This window comes from Tenrec ecaudatus, chromosome 4, assembly GCF_050624435.1.
Source record: "Tenrec ecaudatus isolate mTenEca1 chromosome 4, mTenEca1.hap1, whole genome shotgun sequence".
NCBI lineage: Eukaryota > Metazoa > Chordata > Mammalia > Afrosoricida > Tenrecidae > Tenrec > Tenrec ecaudatus.
Genome location: NC_134533.1, coordinates 118,069,596 through 118,093,988, shown reverse-complemented (window position 1 = coordinate 118,093,988; position 24,393 = coordinate 118,069,596). Strand labels below are relative to the sequence as shown.

Below are 24,393 nucleotides of genomic sequence, written 5' to 3'. Positions count from 1 at the left end.
GCAGCCTTGCTCTGGCCTAGACCGGCACTATGAGTCAGGGTGGGCGGTGACTTTCTTGCTCTGGAGCAAGGACAAGGAGCCCTAGTGGCACAGTGCTTAAGGTGCTACCTGAGAGGTTGGCTGTTGGCATCACCGGCCATCCTCCCTTCACAAAGCTTGCTGCTGTTGCCAGGTGCTGGCAGGTGAAGCGCCGCCGGGTCCTGCACCATCCTCGCAGCCGTTCCGAGGCTGCAGCCGCTGTTACAGCCAACGCGTCTGCCCACCTCGTCCAGGGCCATCCTGATTTCAGCAGCCCTTCTACGTTACCAAGCATGGTGTCCTCCTCCAGGGGGACTTGTCTCTCCCAACAGTATGTCCAAAGTGCGTGAGACGAAGTCTGGCCATCCCTGCCTCTAAGGAGCATTCGGACTATACTCCCAAGACAGACGTCTGTTCTGGGCAGTCTGTGGTCCTTTCAATATTCCTCACCAGCCCAGCGCGCTGGGCGCACAAACCAGAAAGACTACAGCTTTGGAACCCCAAGGGGACAGTTCTGCTCTCTTCTGTCGAGTCCCGTGAGTTCCGATGACTGGCCGGCAGTGGACAAACGCTAAGGAAGGAGGGGAGGGCGGCGCCCAGTTTCCCAGTTCACGGCAGGCAGGTGGAGCTGGTGTCAAGGATCCCGCAGGGAAGTGATATGATTAGATTTGACCAGCGGTGTCCCCGGGTTTGATGTCACCCAGTGTGATAACTCACCCGCCCCCGCTCACAGATCTCCTCCTGTCCTAGACCAAACAGTCCCTTAGTCATGTTTATTACCAACTGGAACATAACACCCCGGGCTCGTTATACATTGCCTAAGTGTACTTCAGGGCTTCACACGCCCGCGGAAAGAGCCCACGATCTTTTAGCTTCGATGGACACGGCCAGCGATACTGTCCTGTGAGACCTTCTATTTTTAATAATAAATTGTAAAGCGTTCCACAGTGACTCACATTAGTAGTTACAGTAGGATTCACAAGGGAATGGGAGACCTTTCTGATTGGTCTCCTTTTCCGTTTACTACTACTTCATTCTCAAAAAACATTACTGAGGTGGGTTCACAAATACTACTTACCACAACATGGTAGCTCAAATAGCAGAAATCGACAGAATCAGTGACCGAGCCTGGTGGCATAGTGGTTACACGTTGGGCTATGAACCACAAGGGGAGTAGTTTAAAACCTCCAGGCCCTCCATGAGCAAAAGATCGGGCTTTCTGTTCCCATCAAAGTTTGCAGTGTTGAAAACCCAGAGGGCAGTTCTACCCTGTCCCTGGAGGGGGCGGGGCGGGGTATGGGTCAGAATTGACTCAATGACAGGGAGTTGTTGCTGTTGGATAAAAATGCTGGCAGCAATGAGAGCAGACGCTTGGCGTGAACTTGGAGCGTGCCCAGAACATGGGAGAAGGGCCGTTGTAACTGGGGAAGACTGAGCCCGCTCAACACTACCATGGAGTGCATTCTGCCCACAGGGACTCCACACCGGGTTTTGGAGGCTGGGTAAATCTTTGCTGGGGCAGACAGCCTCATCTTTCCCCAGAGAAGCAGCTGGTGGATTAGAACTGCCAACCTTGTAGCAGTTCAATGCCTAAACCACAGCATCACCAAGGGTTCCCAGGAGAACATTTGAAGTAAATTAGTGCAGAGTGTTAGCCTTGTAGGTGCACATGTAAACTGGGCCGACACAAAATGTTTTGGTGATAATTAACTACAGAGACATTTTTATGAAAAATCATAAGTTTCTGTGGAAACACTGCACAAACGTTTTTTAAAAATATGAACATATTTTATTAGTTACTACAATTCTCTTCAAAATACCATGGTGTTATTTTATTTTCATCATTCTTTTTTTTAATCACTTTATTGGGGACTCATGCAACTCTTATCACAATCCATACATATATCAATTGTATAAAGCGCATTTGGACATTCGTTACCCTCATCATTCTCTAAACATTTGCTCTCCAGTTAAGCCCCTGGCATCAGCTCCTCATTTTCCCCCCTCCCTCCCAGCTCCCCACTCCCTCATGAACCCTCGATAATTTATAAATTATTATTTTGTCATATCTTGCCCTGTCCGATGTCTCCCTTCACCCCCTTTACTGTTGTCCATTCCCCAGGGAGGAGGTCACATGTAGATCCTTGTAATCGGTTCCCCCTTTCCAACCCACCCTCTCTCTACCTTCCCAGCATCGCCCCTCTCAGCACTGGTCCTGAAGGGATCACCCTCCCTGGATTCCCTGTGCTTCCAGTTGCTATCTGTACCAGTGTCCATGCTCTGGTCTAGCCAGATTTGTAGGGTAGAACTGGTTAATTTCTTTTTACAAAGTAACCTTTATCACCTTGAAAGTACTCTCCATTACATTTAATACATGTGTCAAATCTGGGATTCCATTCTTGGAAACATTTTTCAAACTCATCTGTTTGGCTGCTTACAGCACCTCCCTCATTTTCTTCACCTTTTCAAATCACTATCCTTTCATCTTGCTCTGCATTCTCAGAAACAAAAAGAAGTCGCATGGAGCCAGGTCAGGTGAGTCAGGTGCTTGGGGCAAGAGAGGCATGCTGTTTTTTGCCAAAAACTGGCACACAGATGGCTGAGTGAGCAGGTGCATCGTGCATTGTGGCAAAACCAGCCGCCGCGCCCCCCCCCCCCTGTCTGCCACAAATAGGCCTTTTTTTTTTCTTTTTTACAAATAGGCCTTTTTTTGTAGCACACTGTTACAAATCTTTTCAGAACCTCTAAATAGAATGCTTGATTAACAGTCTCACCTTATGCAACAAACTCCAAGTGTACTACGAGTGGACATGTTCATCTGTTCGGGAAGCTGATGGACGTCCAGAACGAGGTTTGTTGTCAATCAACATTTCACCTTGTTTGAAATGAGAAAACCACTCCTACACTTGAGTTTCCCCATAGCCCTGTCCTTGTCAGCTGTGTTCAACATCCCAACAGTTTCTGTGGCATTTTCCCCGAGCAGGAAACAAAATTTCACAGCTGCACGCTGTTCTCTTAAATCGGCCATCGCAAAAAACAAAGTTCACGTGAAACTGCTTTTACGAAAAATCTCACTGTGACCAGAGAGAACCTTCCCAGGCAACGCCACTTGAAGCACTGACTGAGAGTGAGTTGCTCCATGATTGCCTAGTAGGAAAAATGCGGACTCACCCCACCTTCATGCCTTCTACTCAAGCCCTGGCAGGGTAGTAGCCCAGCTCCTCCTACTAGCACTTCCCGCAGACCACAGTTAGAGTGGGCGACGTCCTCTTCACCTCCAATGCCCAGCACCCAGCACAGTTATGGGCGCAAAGGCATTTAATCAACGTTTATGAAACCGTTGATGTTGACTGCTGTTTCTCTTGGTTCTCGCGTGGGTTGGCTCTCTCTCAGGCCCTAAGGGAGGCCTTACTGCCCTATCATCAAGTCTCCACCTGTTACCAGAACACTCATTCAACATCAAACCCAGGGACCTTACTAGAGCAATGTGGGGGGCGGGCACGGGTTGCGCCTCACATGCTGCCAGAGGGTGTATGTGGCAGTTACATAATCTGTTGTCAATTGGAGATTTAAGAGTGAATGGGATGAAGCTTAGCCTGTCAAGCAGGTTGCAGCTGGGTGACCTCATTTGGAGGTGCTAAGGAGATAAATAGCTCCTTGGAGGCAGGACCCAAGCTCACTCCCTCGGAGACATTCCTGAGGACAAGACACATGGAGCTATGCTAGAGCCCTGGAGCAGGAGGAGCCACAAGAGGCCCCTGCCAGCGCTGAGATGCTTCCACTGCCACTGGATCCACAAGACTTTCTGCCCACTGGCCTGTGATCTTCCTGCATTCGGTGTAAGCATCTCAGCACTGGCAGGGTCTCCACACAGCTGCATTCGGCATTGCGTGTGTTACTTGGGTCTGAAGAGGCATTTATAGACTGATATTGGACATATGGGCTAATATCAGACTTATGGACTTGATCTGGACTGGGCTGAAATGTTTTCTTAATGTACAATTACTCTTCATATAAAGCTCTTTCCTATACACATGAGTGTCTATGAATTTGTTTCTCTTGTCTGCCCAGACTGACACAGGGTGACACCAAACGGATCCTCTCTAAAAAAATTCTGTGCAGTGAGGACAAGCGTGTGCATAAACAAATGTGGTGAAGAAAGCTGATGGTGCCCAGCTATCAAAAGATATTGCATCTGGGGCCTTTAAGGCTTGAAGGTTAACAAGCTGCCATCTAGCTGAGAAGCAACAAAGCCCACATGGAAGAAGCACACCAGCCTGTGTGATCACGAGGTGTCGAAGGGACCAGGTATCAAAGAAAAAATCATATCATTGTGAATGAGGAGGGGAGTGTGGAGTGGAGACCCAAGCCCATCTGTAGGCAAATGGACATGCCCTTTTGGAAAGGTCACGGGGAGAAGACAGCCAGTCAGGGTGCAGTGTGCTTCCACAAGGTTTCAGGCTTGGAACCTGGAGGCAGTTCTGCTCACCCTCGGATCCCCCACCTTGAGTCAGAACCCCTGAAGGGGTTTAGCACTTGAGCAACCCTGTGGCTGGGGCACTCTGGGTGGGGGGTGGAGGGCAGGAAGGCCGCCTCTCCTCTTGGTCCTGAGCGGGGCAGTCTTGTCACGGGTGGGTGGCTTGGAAGGAGGGAAGCAGCTAGTATTTTGTTTTGAGCTTGGAAAGCAAGCAGAGGCCTTGTAGAGTTTGAGGAGGCAAGGAGAGGTCCCTCAGGGAGCCGAAAGGAAGGGCCCCAGGCTCTACCTTCCATGGACTAGCAGGAGGGGCCCTGAGCCCAGGGAAGCTAGGGTGGCGGGCTCCCAGGGGCACAGCCCGGGGGCACCGACAGTTATGTGCAGAGAAGAGGATCCTGCAAAGGCAGGCTTCCTGTGGGGAAAAAGACCAGGTGCCCCCATCAAGTCCCCGTAGGCTCAACCAGCAGAGTGGGGGTGGGGGCAGAACTGACTGGTGTGCAGACAGGTGTGACAGGTGTGCTTGGGTGTGAAAGGGAGGGCCAAGGCCGGGAAAGAGGACACTGGAAGAGTAACGGCAGGGTGGAGGTGGAGACATGATGGCCTGGGCAGGGCAGTTTCCAATAGTAGACACACGTGTTGGTCCGGGTAGGCAAGGGAGAAACATTCATAGACGCTCATATGTGGATGAGAAAGAGCTTTATCCCAGCCCAGTCCAGATCCAGCCCATAGTCTGATATTGTCCCATATGTCCGATACCAGTCTATAAATGCCTCTTCAGACTCACGCATCACATGCAGTGACACCAAATGCAGGAAGGTCACAGGCCATTGGGTGGGGAGTCTTGGGGATCCAGTGACAGGGGAAGCATCTCAGCGCTGGCGTGGGTCTCCACGTGGCTCCTGCAGGTCTGGGCTCTCGCTGCCATCCGCACAGCCCATGTGTCTTGTCAGCAGAGAGTCTCCCAGGGAGTGAGCGTGTGTCCCGCCTCCAGCGAGCTAATCATCTCCTTAGCGCCTCCAAATGAGGTCATCAAGCTTTGACCTGATGGACAGGCTAACTCCACCCCTTCACTCTGAATCCTCTCAAGTTGACAACAGATCATGTGACTACACTGCTCCTTAGTTCCTGTGGGCTCCTACTAGTGGTCTTCTTCTGAAGGAGCCCTGGTGGCGTAGGGGGATACACATCCATCTGCTAACTGCAAGGTCTGTAGTTCGAAACCACCAGCTGCTCTCAGGAAGAAAGACGAGGGTTTCTACTTTCCATAAAAAGCCCCCGTCTGCGCAGTTCTGTCCTGTCCTACAGGGTCGCTGTGAGTCAGCATTTGGCTCTAAGGAGGATTTTCATTGGGCCTGCTGCTGCGTTGCTTATAGGAGCCTCTGATGGGCAGTGGGCGTGGGGAAGGAGGTGTTCTGTAGCAGAAGAGGTGCAGTGGACTTGGATGAACCCGGGACATCTAGCTCAGAAACCAAGGGGCCCAATAGTTTTTCGACCTTTTGTTCTTTCGGAGGGGTCCACATCTGCCCCTCACCCCCACCCATGCCCCATACGGATTTCCTGGTTAGGATGTGCCCCCAACCAGTCCCCACACAAGGACCTGTAGGGTCAGCCTTTCAGTTCCCCATGCCCACCTGCAGGGGCAGGGTGAGCGCTCCCTCTGGACCTGGGTCTCCTCCACCTCCCCAGTCCCTGCCGGACACAGCAGGGCCCCTTGCAAAACTGTTGTTCATTGTTCAGAGGCTGCCCAGAGGGGGAGGGGCTGCTCCTGCCTCCTCCTTTCCTCCTGCTGTGCCCACTGGTAGCCAGACACCCATCCCCAGACCCTTCTGACCAGCCACCCTATAGAGCGGTGGTTCTCAACCTTCCTAATGCCGCAACCCTTTCATACAGTTCCTCATATGGTGGTGACCCGCCCCGCCCCCCGCCCAACCATAAAATTATTTCATTGCTACTTCATCACTGTAATTTTGCTGCTGTTATGAATTGGGCGACCACCAAAGGGGTCGTGACCCACAGGTTGAGAACCGCTGCTATGGAGGGTCCCAATGGCTGTAGATAAAGGACAGGAAAGCTTCCTGTTTCTCATGAGGAGCAGCTGATGTGTTTGAACAGCTGACCTTGTGGTTAGCAGGGCAATGCTCACCCGACCGCATGCCACTAGCTCAGAGCTCTGAACCTGTGCAGCTGAAGTGCCCTAGCTCTCCAGGGGACCTCAGTGCTAGAAGCTTCTCAGCTCTGCAGGAAATGGCCCAGCCTCTGAACCTCCCACCCCCATCCTCTTCACCCCAGCCCTTCCTCCCCACCCCACCCCCAGACCAGAGCTCTGAGCACCTCAGAGCTCTCCAGAGACTCCCAACCAGTCTAGTGTCTGTCTGGCTGTGACAAATGTACCTCAGGCCTCCCCCATTCTCTTCGTGTCCCCAAATGGAGGGAATGCCCAGCACTAGCATGTCCCCTGAGATGCTCTGGTCCTGCTGAACTAAAAACCCAAACAACTCACTACTCACAGCGACCCCACAGGACAAGGTAGAACTGCCCCGTGGGCTTCCCAAACGGCAACTCTTAATGGGAGTAGAAAGCCTTATCTTTCTCCCTCTGAGTGGCTGACTGGCCCCAAGTAGACCCCACTGAGTCCGCAGGGCTGCCTCCCCACTCCCAGGACATAAGAAAACCTGGGAGTGGGGAGCTGGCTCCATGCAGGGGCCTCCTTGAAGAGGGAGAAGGGACTAGAAGGGAAAGGGCTTTGGACCAGATGTGCCAGGGCTCAGAACCAGAAGCCACGAGGGCAGGAGTTCGACTCCCTGCTGAGAAAGTGTGTTTCCATCCCGGATATACTGAATCCAAATGCATCTGTGTAACAGGATCCCCAGGTGATTTTTTTAATAAAATAAGTTTTTAAAAAAATTTATGCTTTAGGTTAAGGTTTTCAGAGCAAATCCATTTTGCACCCATAATCCCATAGTTTAATCCTCATGTAGCATTCCGTGCCTTGACACTGGCTGTATTCCCCACAATGTGCCACACACACACACATGCATGTACGCACACACATGCACACACCTGGATTCCCATTTCCTTTTGCGGCATTTTTGACCCTGTCACCCTGCCTTCTGGTCTCTGTTTTGGGATAAGCGCAGCCTCTAACCTTAGCTGAGGAACAGGTAAGTCCCCGAGGTGTGAGTGCCCATTTCTAGCCCCTGCCTGTTGTTGGAGGGGCCCTGGTGACACTGTGGGGTGAGCGTCGGGCTGCCAACCACAGGCCTGGTGGTTCAAACCCACAGGGAGGAAGCTGAGGCGGCCCGCTCCTGTACAGGCTCACGGTTGATTGTTCGGTTGAAAGGAGGGCCCTGGGGCCCAGGAGATTCTTGTGTAGATCTTACTAGGGCAGAACCAGCACATTCTGATTCCATCTGTCCGGCGTGGAGATACATAGTCTCAGCAGGAGCTCAAAGCAGAATTAACTGGTTTGAAATCCGGTTTCCTGCTCCTGATTTGAGCCTCCTGTCTGCAAATGAAGGGGTAATACTACCTCAGGCATCCCTAAGTGGGGCCACCCAAGGGTGGTCCTTCCAGCCCACCCTGCAGGCCTGGCTCTCTGCTGCTGCAAGGTCCCAACCTGGAAACGTTGAGGAAGCCATCGGCTTGGTGACGTGTGTTGGACTTGAAGGCCACTGCACCAACCCTGCCTACCCTCGAGTTCCCAAGCAGTGCAAGCAGCTGGGGAACTGGCTGTGGCACCCCAAAAGGCTCGGAGTGCCCAGGAAGAAAGGGCTGGCGATCTACTGCTGAAAAACTGAGCCCCTGAAGCATACAGCTCTCCTCTGACTCAGAGGGATCCAGACAAATTGGACCCAAATCGACTCTGGTCATTTAACATCTGCCTCACAGGACTACGGTGGGGTCTGGATGACCCAGGGTGACTTGGTAAGGGGGCTCTCTCTCTCCTCCCCCTCTCCCTGGGGCTCTGGTGAAGAGGCAGATGGGGAGGAGCACTCTTTCCCAGCGGTCTTGAGGCACTTGGGGGTGGGGAGACAGATCTGTTTCTGTGTTTCACTCTTGGGTGGAAGGGAGGGGAGAGTATGTCAGGGCCAGACCCACTGCCCCCAACACACAGACACACACACATACACACACACATACCCATCCACCACCACCACCCCCCCTTCTGCTCCCTGCACCCCTTGCTCCAGCCTGGGAGACCTGTTTTTCTCCTGCAGAGGGGAGGTGTGGAGGGGAGGCTCTGGCCAGGGACTGCCTCTGGGCCTTGAACACTCCCCTCCCCTCTCCCTACTCATAATCCGATTTATATTCCTCCACCCTCCTCGGGACCCGTCACCATGGCAACAGTTTTCTCAGTTGCACTTCATCAGTTTCTCAGCAAACCTTCCCTTCTGCCCCCTCCTTCCATCTCCCCGTGTCCTCCTCCTCCATCAGCCCGCGCGTCCACGTGCACAGGGTGCTGGTGTTCCATCTCCTGCCACCTCTGTGCCTCTCCATGGTCTCTGCTCCTCTGCAGCCTCCTGTCCTCCCTTCTCAGACAACAAGGCCTGCTGGCTGGACAAGACCCTGTACTCCCAGGGACCTCAGGGCAGAAGTGGAGCGTCGTGGAGGGACAGGGTTCGGGACCAGTGGACCCTGAGCAGATGTCTTTCCTTGGTGTGTGAGGGGCTGACAGCGGGCAGGGAGGGCTACCCAGGGGGCTCCAGCCCGGAGTGCGGTCAGGGGCTCTGGGGGTGCCTCATAGAGTGCTCTTTACACAGACCTTACACAGACACCTCCAGCTACCACTGGTATGGGGTGCTTCCCAACACCTACATTTGACTGATTTCTCTTGCCCCAAAGTCCCAGATCTGCTCCAGGCTTATGGCCATTGGGAAGTCCAATGACCCTGACCTTGGAGCCCACCTCCTTCCTATTTGGGCGTCCCTGTCACTAGCCCGTCTAAAAGCCTGGGCATTATCTGTTATCCGTCTGTCTAGGTCTATTTATCTATCAGCTACCTATCTAGAGCTCTCTCTCTGCCTTCACTAGCCAGAACCAAGAGTGTATCAGTTTTCCTCTTGGAAATGCATCTGTGTCTTCTTCTGTCTGTATGCCATTCCATATATGACCTTGGGCTGAGGTCCAGCAAAGCATTCCTGGCTCTCACTACAGCCTACAGGGCGCCTCTCACCAGCACCTAGAAGTATATTCTGCTGTCAGACATGGGGCCTCTCTCGCTTTTTGAAAAACAAACACTTTCATTGTGAATTCAGACAGGGCTTACATATCAGATCATCATTTTTGCATCCAACAACTTAAACGACTTCTCATTTCTCCCAGCGGCTGCCCAGTGTCCCTCCCTCCACTCTCCATCCTCCTCTCTGGGCAGCTGGTCCTCTTCCTTCCCCCAGGCTAGCACCTGTTTTCCCCCCACCTCCACCCCTGCTTTCCTTCTGCTTCCTTGCCTCCCCCCCCCACCCCGGTAACTATCAAAGTGGGTTTCTTTGGGTATGAGAACCTTTGCTTGATTTGATTTTTTAATTGGTAACACTGCCCTTTTGTGATTGACTAACTTCACTCAGCAAGCTGTTCTCCAAATCCACCTGAGACGTGAGGTGTTTCATCTGTAGTCTTTAATGGGGCGTGTGTGCCCACCAGAGTTTATTTAGTCATTCTTCAACAGATGGGCATTTAGGTTGTTTCAATGGGATCTGGAGCCCCGGTGGCGCAGTGGTTACTCGGTGGGCTTTGATCCGCAAGGTTCGAAGTTCAAAACCACTAGCGGCTCCTCGGGTGAAAGACAGGGCTTTCTGCTCCCGTCAACAGTTCTGGTCTCACCTGTGAACAAAAAGCAGCTGTCAGTGCTGGAACATGGCTGTCCTCTGCACAGGCTCTCCTTGCAGCCCCGACTGAAGTACGTGCTTTCTCCAAGGCCCACGTCCCCCACTGGATCCCGCACTAACCCGGAATACCTCGCTTGTATCTGTGTAATATAGCTGGGAACCTGACAGTTTAATGAAATGAGTAAAATGTTTGTAAACATCAGAGAAAAAAAGCAAAAGCGGTGAGGGTCTCAGAAAGTCACAGGGGCAGTTCTAGCCCGTCCCTGGGGTCGGAGGCACGGAGTGAGTTCTGAAGTCAGAGTGGGTTTCTAGGGCTGTCACTCTTCATGGGAGTGCAAAGCCTCATCTTTCCCGCCCGGAGTCGATGGTGGATTCGAACTGCTGACTATTTGGCAAGCAGTCCAGTGCATAACCCGTGTCACCAGGCTCAGGGCTCCTTCCATGGAGCCACAGGCTCCTTTGCTGGACACTCGTCACTTCCCATCTGTCATCTCATTTACTCTTTGCTAGTCTACAGAGTCGGTGGAGCCCAGGTTACAGAAGAAAGATGTTCCGGGTCGCTCACTGGACCCCGGCTCTAGAGCCAGAGCTGGAACCCCCGTCTGCATGGCCCCAAGGCTCGTGTTTGCCTTGACTGTCTTTCCCTCTTCCGGAAGCTTTCCTACATGACTCTTCCACTTCAACATCTTCTGCTCCTTCCCTGTTCTTCCTCTCCCACGACCTGTTTCCCATGACATGTCTGGGGCTAGCCACCTGAGCCTAACCTGACCGTTGTTGTCTGCTGCCGGTAGGGGTTGGCACGCTATTCGCGGTGGTGGTGTGCACAGCGGAATAGACGCTGCCGGCCAGCTTGGACGGTTGGGACCCCTTCACCCAGGGGCCCTTGCTTCGGCATCAGTCTTGACGGGAAAGCTCCATGGCAGCGAGCTCACCAGCAGAGCAACATGCAACCGCCCACTGACCATGGGCAGTGACTCCTCTGGGAACTCACCTCTGGTCTTCTGCAATTGGACAGGTGAGAATTCCGGCACTGGCCTTCCCCTGGCCCCCAACCACTAAACCCTTTCTCTGCTGCTCCTTCAGGTGACGTGGCTTTGGTGTCAACCCGTGTGTGCTTGAGGGAGACACAGTGTCACGCTTTTGCAACTACTAAGCCAAGAGGACTAGGAAGCCCTCGGAAAGACAGGGCAAGAATTGAGAAACCCCCTCCATTGGAGGACGGGCAAACAGAACAGAATGAGACCACTACCTGGCAACACTCTAGTCTCGGGTCAAAAGGAAAGGGCAGCCTGCAATGGACCCCTCTGGTTTAGAGCCGGGTCCTCAAACTCCAGCCGGGCCACATGCCGCCCGCCGAGGACATGGATCCAGGTATTTTTGCCCTGTTTTGTTTTTCTACTTCAAAATATGATATGTGCAGTGTGCATAGGAATTTGTTCATAGTTTGTTTTTGTTTTTTTTAAAACTAGAGTCTGGCCCTCCAACGGGTCTGAGGGACAGTGAACTGGCCCCGTTTAAAAAGTTTGAGGACCCCCGTTTAGAGTCTGTCCCTGGCAGGATCTGGCTGCCAAAAGCACATTCCTGTCTAAGCTACATTAACAGAGATATAGTGTCTCCCATAGCGCAGAAGACAATGGTCCAGCCTTGCGTGGAGCTGGCCAGATGTCATCATGGGAGTGACTGCCTGGTGACTGGGATGTGTTTTGAGTAGAAAACTGTTGAGTCAGGAGTCCGTCACACGGCAGTACTTGGAGAGCTGCCACGCGGACTTACATGTGGGACCCCAGGAGGGGTCTAGTGGACTAATACATGGCGACCACCAGCAGAGAAGCGGAACTGAAAGGAAGTGAGAACAGATGTCCAGACACTGAGTGGCTGTGCCTTGGGAGGCGGGGCGCTCCCAGGCCCTGGCTGGCTGGTGGTTAAGATGCCCAGACGCTGCTAGGCAGACCTTTGAGCTCACTGGGCAGCTATCTCGGGGATCTGGTCAAAAGTTTGGTCAGGCTTCCCTCTCTCTTGAGGGGCGTGGCGGGGAGGGGTGAAAACATTCATAAGTAAACAGACCAGATCAACCACAAAGCCCGCTCCGCTCCCCGACTCAGCCCTGGAACCCGGAGCAGCTTTCTTCCAGAAGGACGCTGGGGGACGCATCTGTCAGCAATGCAGGGCTGCAGGCGAGCTCTCTCATGCAGACCCTTGCCAGTCTCCTCAAGGTGTCTTCCGGGGCGAGATCCTATTGAAACTGTGGTTTGGAAAGGTCAGCTGAGGTCCAACAGTGGCGGGAAGGTCAGCTCAGAAGGGGATGGCCACTGTTTCTTGAGACTCAAAGGCAGGCTGGGTCACGAGAGATTTCGCTTGCAAGAAACAGGAAGATCCAAGGGGCTTCCTAGGAAGGTTTACTAAACACGAAGGGAAACCAAACCCCACTGCATCTGGGGAGAAGGGCCAGCAAGCGTCTGGAGGCGGCTGGGTGTTTTGGTTGCTTTTCCTTCAAGTCGGAACACCTGCTCGTTCTTTGAGCTGGGCTGTCAGGTCTTCCCCCTTGGCACTTCTGTTGGCTCCCCAAACTCAAGAGCAAGGAAAGCGAACAGGGCTGAGACCCAGAGGACGTCCTCCTCCTCCATGTGCTGCTGGGGCAGGGTGTCAGTAGAAGCTCCGGGAAGGGGGAGCATCGCCCCCAGGGGAGGGCAGACCCAGACAAGGCTGTGTCATGACACAGGAGTGTTGATCGTTTGCTTTAATAAAGGTTTCTATGGTTTTCCATCAACACTCTGGGCCTTACCCTCGAACCTCCACGCAGCCCTCTGGCCTGCTCAGCTCATGGGCAGTAGTCAGCGATTTCACATCGTGCCCTCCTCCTCCAGCCTGGTCCCACCGCTGTCGGCTTACACTCTGCCCTTAGTTTCCCAGTGGACTTCAGAGGTGCTGTTGGCCACGGGTTTCCTCCCTCCACCCAAACGTCCAGCCGTGGAAGAGGCCGTGCGAAGCCATTGGATCTGCGGCCGTTTCCTTCTCTGACAGTTTTTGCTTCTTTGGGGCTCTGTGCCCTTTCACTCCTGATCAGTCACCTCTTTCTCAGAAAAAACACTTCCCTGACTGACGGCCTCCACTCCAAGCCCTTTCGTTGTTTAGCCTCTTGTTTGTTGGTCTTTAATTGTCCCTTCCTTAAAAGCTCCTGGAGGGCAGGTAGGATCTGTTCCAGAAGAAAAACGTGACTTTTTATTGGGTGACTGTCCGCAGCCTTCCTCTGCCCTTGCTTCTCTCCCCTAAGATAATTTTATCCCTCACCTGTTGCTGGAAATCTTGGCCTGCTGAGTTCCTGGGCTTTAGGAATGCCGAAGGGGGAGGGAAGGAGTGGGGAGAGAGTACTGGAAGAGCAGGGGGAGGGGTGTGTTTTTGTGAGTGTGTTGGGGGGGGGATGCGCCTGTGGCCAGTGACTGGGAGAAAAGGGGGGCAATAGACTCTAGAGGCTAAAGGCCAGTGAGACAGTGAGAGCAGAGGGGACTCACACTGCTGGGCGGTGGGGCAGAGTGGGACGCCTGGGAGCTGGAACAAGTGGCCTTATAAACTGGGTCACTGTCAAGGGTTACAAGTCTGGTAGAGTTCCTTTCGTAGATCATTTCTGGTATTTGGGCTGCAAACTCCTGTCACTCTCACAGGGCACAGCAGCACAGGCCCATAGGCACCCTATCAAGCAGCACCCCAGTGCCTGCGGACAAAGCAGATGAGATCCTGCAGAGAGACAGAAAACATTAGGGGTTCAGCTCACTGTAGAACTTTGCCTTTCAAAACCACTTCCTAATCTCAGATTCCAAGGACCAGTGCTCTGGGTCCTGGAGTCTAGGAGGTCAAAGGGTTGTGGGTGACTCAGCTCACTTAAAGTCACAGAGCAGGTTTTCAGTCAGGCTGGGCCTGGGGAGATTTCTAGCCCGGGGCTGTGTCCTCATTCCAGGGCTGGGCCAAAGAGCAACAGGCTATTCTCCTGGGTCCTGAGAGGAGATAAGGGCTGAGAGCCCCTAGCAAGCGTACCTCGTACCTCCCACAGCTCCGTACCTCCCACAGCTCCGAGCTGTCCAGGCCTTGGGATGTCCAGATAAGGAGGCCCAGCCTGCCTTTCCATATCTTATGGCCTCACAGGGAAGTCAGCCAGACGCAGGGAGAAATCCAATGGAAAGTTGGAAGCAAGTGTCACAGCGGTGGAAAGAGGCTGGACTGGGAATGAGGCGACCAAACAGCAGTGCTTGTGAGGATGACACAGGTGCACACCACCACCACCACAGGCATCTATCTCTTCCAGCCACCACTCGTCAGTCACGTGACTGTAGACAAGCCCTTTCACCCCTCTGTGCTTCAGTCTTTCTGTGAACATATCAGCTCTTAAATACCAGCTTTCTAGTTAATTCATCAGACCAGAGCAAATTAATGCACCAGGAAATAAATCCGGGTCGGTGCCTCATGCTCCGTTCTCCTGGGGCCATCTCAAGGGACTGTGCTCTTTCACCAATAACAAGAAGGCGGTGTCCTCGGCACGCAGGACTTCCAGGCTAATGCAAGGCATGAGGAGCAGGCAGTAGGGAATGGCTGTGGCTTTCTGGGCCTGGCCACTGAGATCTTTCCTGGAGGCATAGACTCCTTTGTCCCCGGACTCAGTCACTGCCATCCCGTGGGCTCCAACTCACGACAGTCCTGTGGGGCAGGGTACTGGCCCCGGTGGGCTTGAGATTTCAACTCTTTGTGGGCCTGGTCTTTCTCCTGAGGACCAGATGGTAGTTTTGAACTGCTGACCTTGAACTTAGCAGTTCACTATGCCACCTTGTCTACTTTGTCCCCTTTACTCTTTATGCTGCAAAACGGGGAGAAAGACGAGACTCTCTACTCCTGTACAGAGTTACAGTCTCAGACACTCACAGGGGCAGTGTCACCCTGTCCGGAAGAGTCGCTATGGGTCAGCATGGCCTCAAGGACAGTGAGTTTGGAGTTTTTGAAGGTGGAAAAAAAAATCATGGAGATAAATGCATTCAACTTCCTTGTTGGAGAACCTGAGGCCCACAAGTGGGAATGACTAAGCCCAGCCGCAGGCTCTTGACCCACAAGCCAGTCTTTCTTCTTTAGCAACTTGGAGAATTTAGGAGAAGTATTTGAGAATGCAGTCTCAGAAGCCTCTCACATTGCAGAGACCCTGTTGGGGTCTGGTCTCTCTCTAGCTCCCAGGGAAATGAGCTATCTGGGCAGCACGATGCGTTAGGCTACAAGAAATCTCACCTCCGATGTTTCCCCCAGACTCTCAAGTCCCGAATAGGTGTCCCCGACGTGCTCTCAGGGGCCTCATCATGAACAGTTAGCACATGGCATTGAAACCACCTGTTCACAGACCTGTCTTGCTCACCAACGTACCCCCAGTTTCTGGTCTAGTTCCGGACATCCTGTAGGTCCCCAACAAACAGCCGCTGAAGGAAGAGAAGCTGGGACTGGGGTGGGCAGGAAGGGCTCACAGCTTCCAAGGGTGGAAGCGGCCCACAATGAGGGCCCCACATATGCAAAGGCAAGTCTTCACAGAGGATCATGGGAAGTATGGGGAAGTAAGGCATTAAAAATGGGAAAAAAATAAATAAAAATGGAAAAAAGCATTTCTTTGTGTTTGTGGGCTTGCCTGACCTGACTGGGCTTCAGGGTAGATAAGAAAGTCTAGGCCATACTGGCGAAAAGTGGAAGTGGCTGTGGGCACCTCAAATTCCTCAAGAAGGGTCTTTTAATGCAAAGAAGAAACCTAAAGGCAGCTCAGCTGGAGAGGAAGGAAGCAGAAGGGGACAGGAGCTTTGAAGTGTGACAGGTAGCTTGTAGGTGTGTGTTTGGGTCTGGGGTCTGGGGGGCTCTGGGAAGGCCTGGGACAGAGAGAAAAAAAGGAGGCGAGGGGTATCCTCCCCCTCCTGATCCCTGGATCAAATGGAGCATCCCCAGGGGAAAGGGTCTGTGTCTTCGGAGGTTTCCCCCCCCCTGGTGCCTGGACGTTTGGGATCTCTAACTAGTGACCCTGGAGGAGGCTCTGCAGTGGGGGGGCAGCCTTCCTCCCTCCCGAGTGGGCGGGGGAGGGGCCGCCATGGCCCACGTTCCCAGCCTCCCTTCCCAGAGGGATACCTTTCCCGCTGGAGGACCAGTGTCGGGACGGCTCGGGCGGGCGGGCGGCTGCGGAGCCCGATGTAGCCGCCAGGGGGCAGGAACCATGCCGCCCGGCGGCCCTCGGGTCCCACCGACGCGCACCTGGAGCGGCGCGGGCCCTGCCTTCGGGGCTCGCTCGGACGGCCTGGCGCCCCGTTAGCGCCTTCCCGCCGCCCCCGCGCAGGCAGGCATTGGTAGCAGACCGGGGGGCACATGTGATGGGCTGGGGGCACTGTTTAGATGCGAGGGCAGGGTGTCCAGTTCCCTCCACTGACCCTTGTCCTAGCCTGACCCGGGCAGGTAAGCCCCTCCGGCCTCCGGGGAGCCGCTGTCCTCTCAGGAACCCGACCCTCTGGTCGGAGCGGCGTGGCTGTGGTCACCTTCGCAGCGCCCCCGAGGAGGGGCGGAGGCAGCCACAGAACCCAGACTTCCGGCTCCCCCGCAGCTGCAGCTTCTCAGCGGTCGGGAGCGCCGGCAATACCCCGGGGACGGGGTCGGGGGTGGTGGGGGGCCGGCCAAAGAATGGACGGAGCCGCCGAGGAGGACGGCAGGAGGGAAAGCGGTTCCGATTTTGCCAGGGAGCAAAGTGGACTGTGTGGTCGTCAGGTGGCCGGTTTTGTGTGCGTCAGATGGCCTCCCGCGCCTCGGACGGGCTCCAGTTCCGGATTGCGTTCCGGGACACAAGGGGTTAAGCCGTGGGTGGGAGTGGGGTGCCCGAGTCCCTCCCCCCTTCCTGTGCTCACCGCGTCACGACTTCGGAGTCCACCCGGCTGGCGCGCCAGGAGTTAAGTCTGCCCGCGTTCTGCAAGTCTGGAGCCCGGTGGGGGGAGCGGAGGAGGAGGGGAAGGAGGCCGGGGGGGGGGGGAAGGGAAGCAGACTGCTGGGAGACAGCGCCAGGAACCCCCTCCCCAGGGACCTGGCCCTTGGGCCCCCAGCCCCAACAGAGGCCCTGCCCTCCCCGGTCGCGCTGCCGTCCAGCGCCTGCTCCCGCCCTGCAGCTTTGTGTCCCCTGGAGGGTGGGCTGCAGGATTTCTAGCCAAGCCTTGGCTGCCTGCTCAGTTTTTCCAAACCCTCCAGTCGGGGAAGGCGGGAGCCTTGTCAGGATAAGAGTCCCTCCCCCCCGCCACCGCCAGCCCCTTCGGCGAGCCTCGCGTTTCACCGCCCACCTCCCCTCTTTCCCAAACTCCTTTCCCTTTCACATCTTGGCCCCGTCTCCCCACCTCTGATGGCTCCCAGTTCTAAGCTCCGGCTTGGAGGGGGCCAGGTGGACTCCGCGATCCGGAAGCGGAGCCAGTCCGGCCACCCTCCGCAGGCGGACGCGGAGAGCCGCGGGCCCAGTCTGGCGCCCGGCCCATCCTCGGACGCGGCCCCGGGCCACCGGGGAAGGCAGCTCCGGTCTCCCGCTCCTCGATGGGGCGGCGCTGGGGGCGCCGGCAGGGCTGGGCAGCGGGCGCTGAGCGGCGGGTGCCAGGCCCTGGTGGAGGCTTCCAGGCGGGGCACGGTGTCGGGAGCGCTGGCACCATCCTGTCCGGCAAGTCTATTATATAAGCATCACCATCTATCAGGAAGCCAGGCAGCTGGAGGGAGTGGGGGAACCAGGACGCCTGGAGCCGCTTCTCCTCCGGGGCCCGCGGGGCACGGAGTCCCCCTCCAGGTGGGGATGTGGGAACAGGGAGCCCTGAAGTGAAAAGGGGGGGGGTGACGAGGGGCAAGTGAGGGGCGCAAGGAGTTTGAAATCTGTCCCGTAAACCCCGCCCTGGACACGCTGATTGACAGTGTCCAGAGCCAATGATTGAAGTCACCGTGGGGCTCAACTTTAACCCTTTCTAGGGCCTCTCGTTTCTTCAGGGCATCGACCCCCCTCCCAGAAACGGCGACCCTGGCCTCGACCCCTCCCACCTTTCCCCGTTTGTGCTTCAGGTCAAGTAGCGCCTGGTCACCCAGAAACGGGAGCCGCGGTCTCAGAAAAGTAGCCGTCTTGCACCCGCCGCCTCGGCCTCCTCCCCTGGCCCTCCAGCCGAGGAGTACATTGTTACAAGATGTAGCTGCGTGCGTACACAGGTGTTCCGAAAGAAAGTCCCGCGTGGGCCGGCGCACTCCCCGCGCCCCAAACTAGCATCCGCATCCGCCCGTGCCCACGATGGCATGTCCAGTGACCAGCGCCGACACCCGGACCCTCACTGACACACTTGTGACACACTTGTGACATCCTCGGGACACACTGACACACACATACGTGGCGGGCCACACGGAGGCACGCGGTGGTTCCCCGAGTCGGCCAGTAGAGGGAGCCGCTGGATCCCAGCGCTGGGCCGCCTGCCTCCCCTGCGCTCTCAGACTCGCTCTCTCCCGGTTCCACCCAGAACTTGTGGCTGCCCGAGCCCAACTCCCAATGCCTCCACTGGGGGAATGCGTCACAACACCACCCGGGGGAACGTGTCACGTGGCCGCTCCACAGACAGGCCGAGCCCTCTTACATGTATCACTCAGACAGCACTCTCCGTGCCACGCAGCATTAGCACGTCCCTCCTGCAAGCCTTTGGATTTCCAGAAACAAGTGGCGTGTTGCAGACCTGAGGGATGGATGGTACTGTCCAGCAGCTGGGCACTGGGCAAGTGGCTTGTGCAATGATGGAAACTGATGCGCATACGTGGAGTGGACCCTTCCAATCAGCATCCTGTTCGAGCTTGCCCTTCCTCCTTGTGACCCACATCATCCCTGCAGAACCCCGGAGAAGGGAGAGGAAATGAGCTGCTCCTGCTTCCCCGGGGTCTAGCAGGCTTGCAGTTGTCTTCCACATCAGACCTAAGCCACACTTGGCCTCAGTTTTCATTTCATAACACGAGGCTTGTGATGGTTGCGTGTCACAGTGAGTGGTTGGCAGGCGCTTCACAAATGTTGATTCTTGACCCACTCTAAAAGCCGTGAGCATATGAGGAATATTGTAGAGGAAAATGCGGTGTGAATTGTGATGTCCTCACCAAGTGTAAAGAGCTCTGGTGCTCTCTTCTTTGGGGGTTTGTTCCCCCCACCCCAGGTCAAACTCTCGGTGCCATCGGGTCGATCGAGCGATGATTTCAACTCATAGCCACTCACTATGGGAGTAGAAAGTCTTGTCTTTTCCCCAAGGAGCAGCCAGTGGTTTTGAACTGCTGACCTGGCAGTTAGAACCCAACACATAGTCACTATGCCACCAGGGGACCCGTGCAGTGCCCAGCTGCAGTGCATCACCATCCATTCATCAGGCCCGCAGTGACTGAAGCCCTGCTGTGATGTCGAGAGACAAAGCGCTGGGGATCTCGTACTAGAGACCAGACACGTCTAGGAGAGGGAAGAGGAAACATCCTGAAGCCCTCGGTTGGGTGGTATGGATGCTATGTGGTCAGGCAGACCAGAGGAGAAGGAAGTCAGGAACAGTGTAGAAGAACCGCATGGTGGGACAAACAAGCCTGCTGGTGGCCCTGCCTTGGAAGCAAAGCTCATCACTTGCTGGTAGGAAAGGAACCGTCTCACACTTTGGTAGGAACTGTTGGAATCCCATTTTGGGCGGGGTGGGCAGTGAGGTACAGAGAAAGTCCTTATCCACACTGTTGCTCCTGAGTCCGTTTCAACTCACACGGACCCTCCCTAGTGTTTCCCACACGGTCCAGCTGTCTCAGCTTTCTCCTGCAGAGTGGCTGGTGGCTTTGAACCGCCCACCGTGGGGCTATCAGCCCAGTGCTTACCTGACAGGGTCACCAGGACTGCCCCCCTGCCATCCTGGCATCGAGTCGACGGACTCCTGTCGGCCCTGGCTAGGGTGCCAGGGGTGGTTGTCAGGCACCCACACGTTGGTCCCCACCCTCGGCTGCGGCGACCCTGCGTGCAACAGAAGGAAACGCCGCCTGTGGGACCCTCACCATGAACTCCTAGCCCTCACCGCAGCCCCTGTGTCCGGCCTTCCTCTTCTTTCCCAGGCACGGTGTCCATCTCCAGGGACTGGTCTCTTCTGATAGCATGGCCTAAGTCGTGCGATGAAATCTCCTTCTCACTAAAGTTAACAAACCAACCAACCAACCTCACTGCCATCGAGTTATTCTGACCCATCGTGACCCTGTAGGACAGGCTAAAATTGCTCCTGTGGGTTTCTGAGACTGTAATTCGTTACGGGAGTAGAAAGCATCATCTTTCCCCGAAATCCAGGGATGAGGAGACCCTCATTCTACTGGGTTTTCCTCCTAACTGTGCAGGCCTGAGTCAGTTGTTTTCCAAATGCCACACCCGGGTCTCTGTCTCCTTGTCTGTACAATAGGACTGTCACATCCGTCTCACCCATTTGTGGCCAGCAGTGAAATGGCATCACCCCCCCCCAACCCCAGCCCTGGAATCTACCCTCCTGCAGGAGTGTGTGTGTGTGTACTGCTTGAGAACAAGAGAGAGTTCTTTGGAGAAGACAAAGGTTTCGCTTAGTGTTGCTGAGGATGGAGCTGAAGGAATCTGCCTGGGTCCTTCCTCAAGGACCTCAAGGTCTGATGGGAGGGGCAGATGATAAAGAGAAGGTTAGTGCATAATGGATGTGGGTGGGGTACTGGAGAAGACGAGAGAGGACCCGGTGCTTGGTGCTTTGTGCATGGGAGGGGGGGTGTAGTAGGGTGAGACCCAGTTAACTTCCTGCATTCCCAATCAGAGTAGGCAGGAGGGGAGATATGCCAACTCTCTCCCCTGCCTGGGGTGTACGTAGTTGTAGTTGGTGCGTCCTGGGTCCCCAACCTTGGGGAACGAGGAAGAGAAAAGGGCGGAGAAAGGTAGAAGCCCTCTCCCCACCTCGGGGCCAACCAGCCTCCCACTAGCCGGCCGGCGCCTTACCGAGTCAGACCACTGGGAGGCTGGGGGAGCCGGGTTGGGCGCGGAGGCGAGCGAGATGGGGGAGCTCTTATTTTGACAGGGGCCTCTCCGGGCTCTGGTATGAAGGCAGAAGGAGGCAGCCAGCGCGCCCCGATGCTTATTCAGGCTGGGGCGAGGAGCCGAGCGGAGGGACCAGCGAGGCTCCGGCAGCGCGGGGGAGCTCGGGGAGGCGGCGGCGCACGGCGGAGCCAGGGGCCGGACATGCCCCAGACCCGGGGCCGCTGCACCACCGCCGCCGCCCGCAGCCAGCCGGACGGACGCCCGCGCGCCTGGGGCCCCTGGCGCCGAGCCGCCCCGGGGCTGCGACCCCGACCCTCGGCGTCCGACCAACAATAAGCGCCCAGACAGCTCCCTCCCAGCCCCGTGCCCGCCGTTCCCGCGGGCCTCGGAGAAAGTGAAAGGAGGAGGCGAAGGAAGGACGGAGAGGAAGAAGGAAGGAAGGAAGGAAGGGAGGAGGAGGAGCCGGAGCCGCTGCCGTGAGGTTCGGGGCCGAGACCCCAGCCCCGAGCCCTGGGCCAGCCGGGTGTGCGCGCTCTCCCGCTGCTGCCCGGCGCCCACGATCATGCTCGGCGGTGGGGAAGCAGCCACCCAGGGACCCAGCGACCCCCGGATACCCTCTCTAGGGCCCGGCTGGCATTAAGATCAAAGCGTCCAGGATCAAAAAGATCACCGCCTGCCCGCCGCCCGCCGCACCTCCAACTGGCGAGCTGGAGGACCCCAACCCAGCCAGCGACCCTGACCTGGTCATGGCGTCTAGCTCCGGCCTGGCGTGAGGACCCCAGACCCGCGCGAGGTGAGGGGTGGACTGGGGGCGTGGGTGGAAACCATGCCAGGCCGGCAGAGGTGCTGGGAGGGAGATTCAGTTTGAATTGGGAAGGAGGGGGGAGCACAGTTTGATTGTCTCTTACCCACGGCACGCACCCCCAGGCTGTTAGAGGGTGGAGGAAGACCCCAGGGCCAGTAAAGGCTACTTTTAGGCTCTCGATCTGGTTGGCAGCCCCAGGACACCGGGAGGAGGGCCTTTGGGCAACCAGGGGGACCCTGCCACCCCAGCGCAGAGAACAAGGCCGGCCTTGGGCCAGCTGGAGCTGCGAACCCTGCCCTGGGGGCTTCTGGGAGATGTAGTCCCTTTTCCAGGCTCACCAGCCCCTTGGGTCTCAGCACCCCAGGACTCCTCACCTGGCTGGTAGAAGCCTCCAGAGGGAAGTGGGTTAGGATTGAAGAGATCTGGTGTGTGGGTAGGGGTGGTTGGGGGGTCACCCTCTGCCCCCAGGCGCTGCCTGCGGCCCCTGCCATCACTGGAGGAGTCCCCCTGCCAGGGATTCTTAGAGGTGTGGGCATGGCTGGGGGTGGGGCCAGACCAGCAGGCCCTTGGAGGTGGCCCCTTGCCTTGCTGTGCCGGGGCCCCTGGGAGAGGAATTTCCCCCCAGGGGAAGAGAAGTGTAGCTGGTGCTTCCTGCCCACGGCCTCTCCGGAGGCTGCTGGGATCCACCTTCAGGTCTGCCCTCCTTGACTTCCTCCTGGGCATGGAGGAGCAGTGCACCGCCCCCATCTCACCCCACTCTGGGAGTCTGGACCTTGTCTCTGGAGCAAGGAAGCCAGGATCAGCTTCTGTCTGTCTGTCCAGCTTCCTTCCTTCCTTCCGGGTTTTTCTGGTACCCCCTCCTGTCTGTCTGCTGCTTGAGAGGTGTGTGTGTGTGTGTGTGTGTGTGTATGTGTCTGTCTGTCTGTCTGTCTGTCTCTGGGGTTGGTTGGGGTGGGGGTGAGAGGGTGCTTCCACAATCGCTGTGGGAGAGAGGTGAGCTGAGGCATTCCACCAGCCCTCCCCCAGCTGGCCCCCTCCTCCATGTGTGACTGGGGAAGCTTGGCTCTGGCTGTATCTGCCATGACCCGACTGATGCCTCCAAATGAGACCTCCATGCCCCCCATAGCCTCCCCTCTCCAGGGGACAGGCACTTATTCAAGGAAGAGGCTGCCGCCCGCCCTCCTGGGTCCCTCCAGCAGCACAGGTTCAGCTGCCTGGTCTGGCTCGACCCTGATTTCATGGCCCTGGGGGGTAGAGTATACTCTGGGTCTCTCTTCCTGGTGTCAGCTCTGTGGTCCCTGTCAGGGGTGGCGAGGGCTGAGAGGAGAGCCTCAAGGTGGGGTGAGGAAGATGGAGAGCAGGGAGGGTAACAGAGTCTGGTGCCAGCGGGGAAGCTCAGTCTCCCCAGGTGATCTGCTCCTGGGCCTTGGGAGGACCCAGCCTGGCGGGCCGCCCTCTGCCCGCCTCCCTCTGAGGTTCTCTTCTGCTTACCTGCGTTGCCCTTAGTGGGGGTGGGACAGAAGTTAACCTTAGGAAGGGTGCTGGTGACAAGTGGGACATCTATGTTTTGGGATCCAGAGTTGCTCCTGTACTGGGTGGGCTGCGGCCCCATGCTTAGACAATGAGTGAGGCTGATTTTGGGGACCAGGTGAGGAGCAGGGGAGGAGATTGGAAAGAGGTCAGTGGTCCCTGGAAATCTGGGGCTGGCACAGTGCTAGTGACTTGGCACCTAGTGGTCATGCTTCATGCTTTGTTGGGCACCCCTGACTCTGTTTATCTAGTTCCTGCCTCTCACCTCCTGGTCCCTGGGTTATGCTCCCTGGGCTGGGGGCTCAACTTCCTTGACTGGGCAAGGCAGTACATTCTGGGCAGAAACCTAGCGGGTAGTAGTGTCAACTCAGCAAGGGCTGGAATGCCTGGCACCTGCTTTAGATTAAAGGGCGTGCTGTGCAGAGGGGGCTGTCTGCTGGAGGCTGGTGGTGGCTGGTTGGAGCTCTATGGAGCTCTGGGCGCGGGTGGGAGGGAAGGCCCCGGGTCACAGACTGCAGTCAGCACCCAGCTCAGCAGCGTGTTCTCCAGGGAATCTGGAGGAGGAGCTGGGGCACCCGCCCCCCATCCCCCCTCAACACACTGTTGCCGCAGGCTGGAGTCCTGTAGCAGTGCCCCAGGGCAGCTCCCAGGAGCTGGGTGCTGAGTGCACCGTCTGCCCAGGGTTGAAAAGACACCTGCA

At 56.3% G+C, this 24,393-nt stretch overlaps 1 protein-coding gene and 1 long non-coding RNA gene across 9 annotated transcripts in view; one reads left to right on the top strand and one right to left on the bottom strand.

Moving 5' to 3' along the window:
* Positions 1 to 10,089: 10,089 nt before the first annotated feature.
* Positions 10,090 to 22,688, bottom strand: LOC142445132 (uncharacterized). 6 transcript variants are annotated; one of them, XR_012783985.1, is made up of 6 exons: positions 22,538 to 22,688; positions 20,200 to 20,332; positions 17,694 to 18,151; positions 17,217 to 17,283; positions 12,382 to 14,049; positions 10,090 to 10,312 (listed from the first exon to the last, which is right to left on the bottom strand). It is a non-coding gene; the product is annotated as an uncharacterized LOC142445132 (long non-coding RNA). The 6 variants fall into 6 exon arrangements; XR_012783987.1 differs by lacking the exons at positions 20,200 to 20,332; positions 22,538 to 22,688 and adding an exon at positions 18,710 to 18,866; XR_012783986.1 differs by lacking the exons at positions 20,200 to 20,332; positions 22,538 to 22,688 and having other exon boundaries at positions 12,382 to 13,510; positions 13,606 to 14,049; positions 17,694 to 18,228.
* BCL9L (BCL9 like) overlaps positions 21,103 to 24,393 on the top strand; it is a 27,114-nt gene continuing 23,823 nt past the window's right edge. For all 3 annotated transcript variants that reach the window (XM_075546686.1, XM_075546685.1, XM_075546682.1), the window contains exon 1: positions 21,103 to 22,151. The gene's annotated coding sequence lies outside the window, so the exon portion shown is untranslated. The remainder of the gene's footprint in view (positions 22,152 to 24,393) is intronic.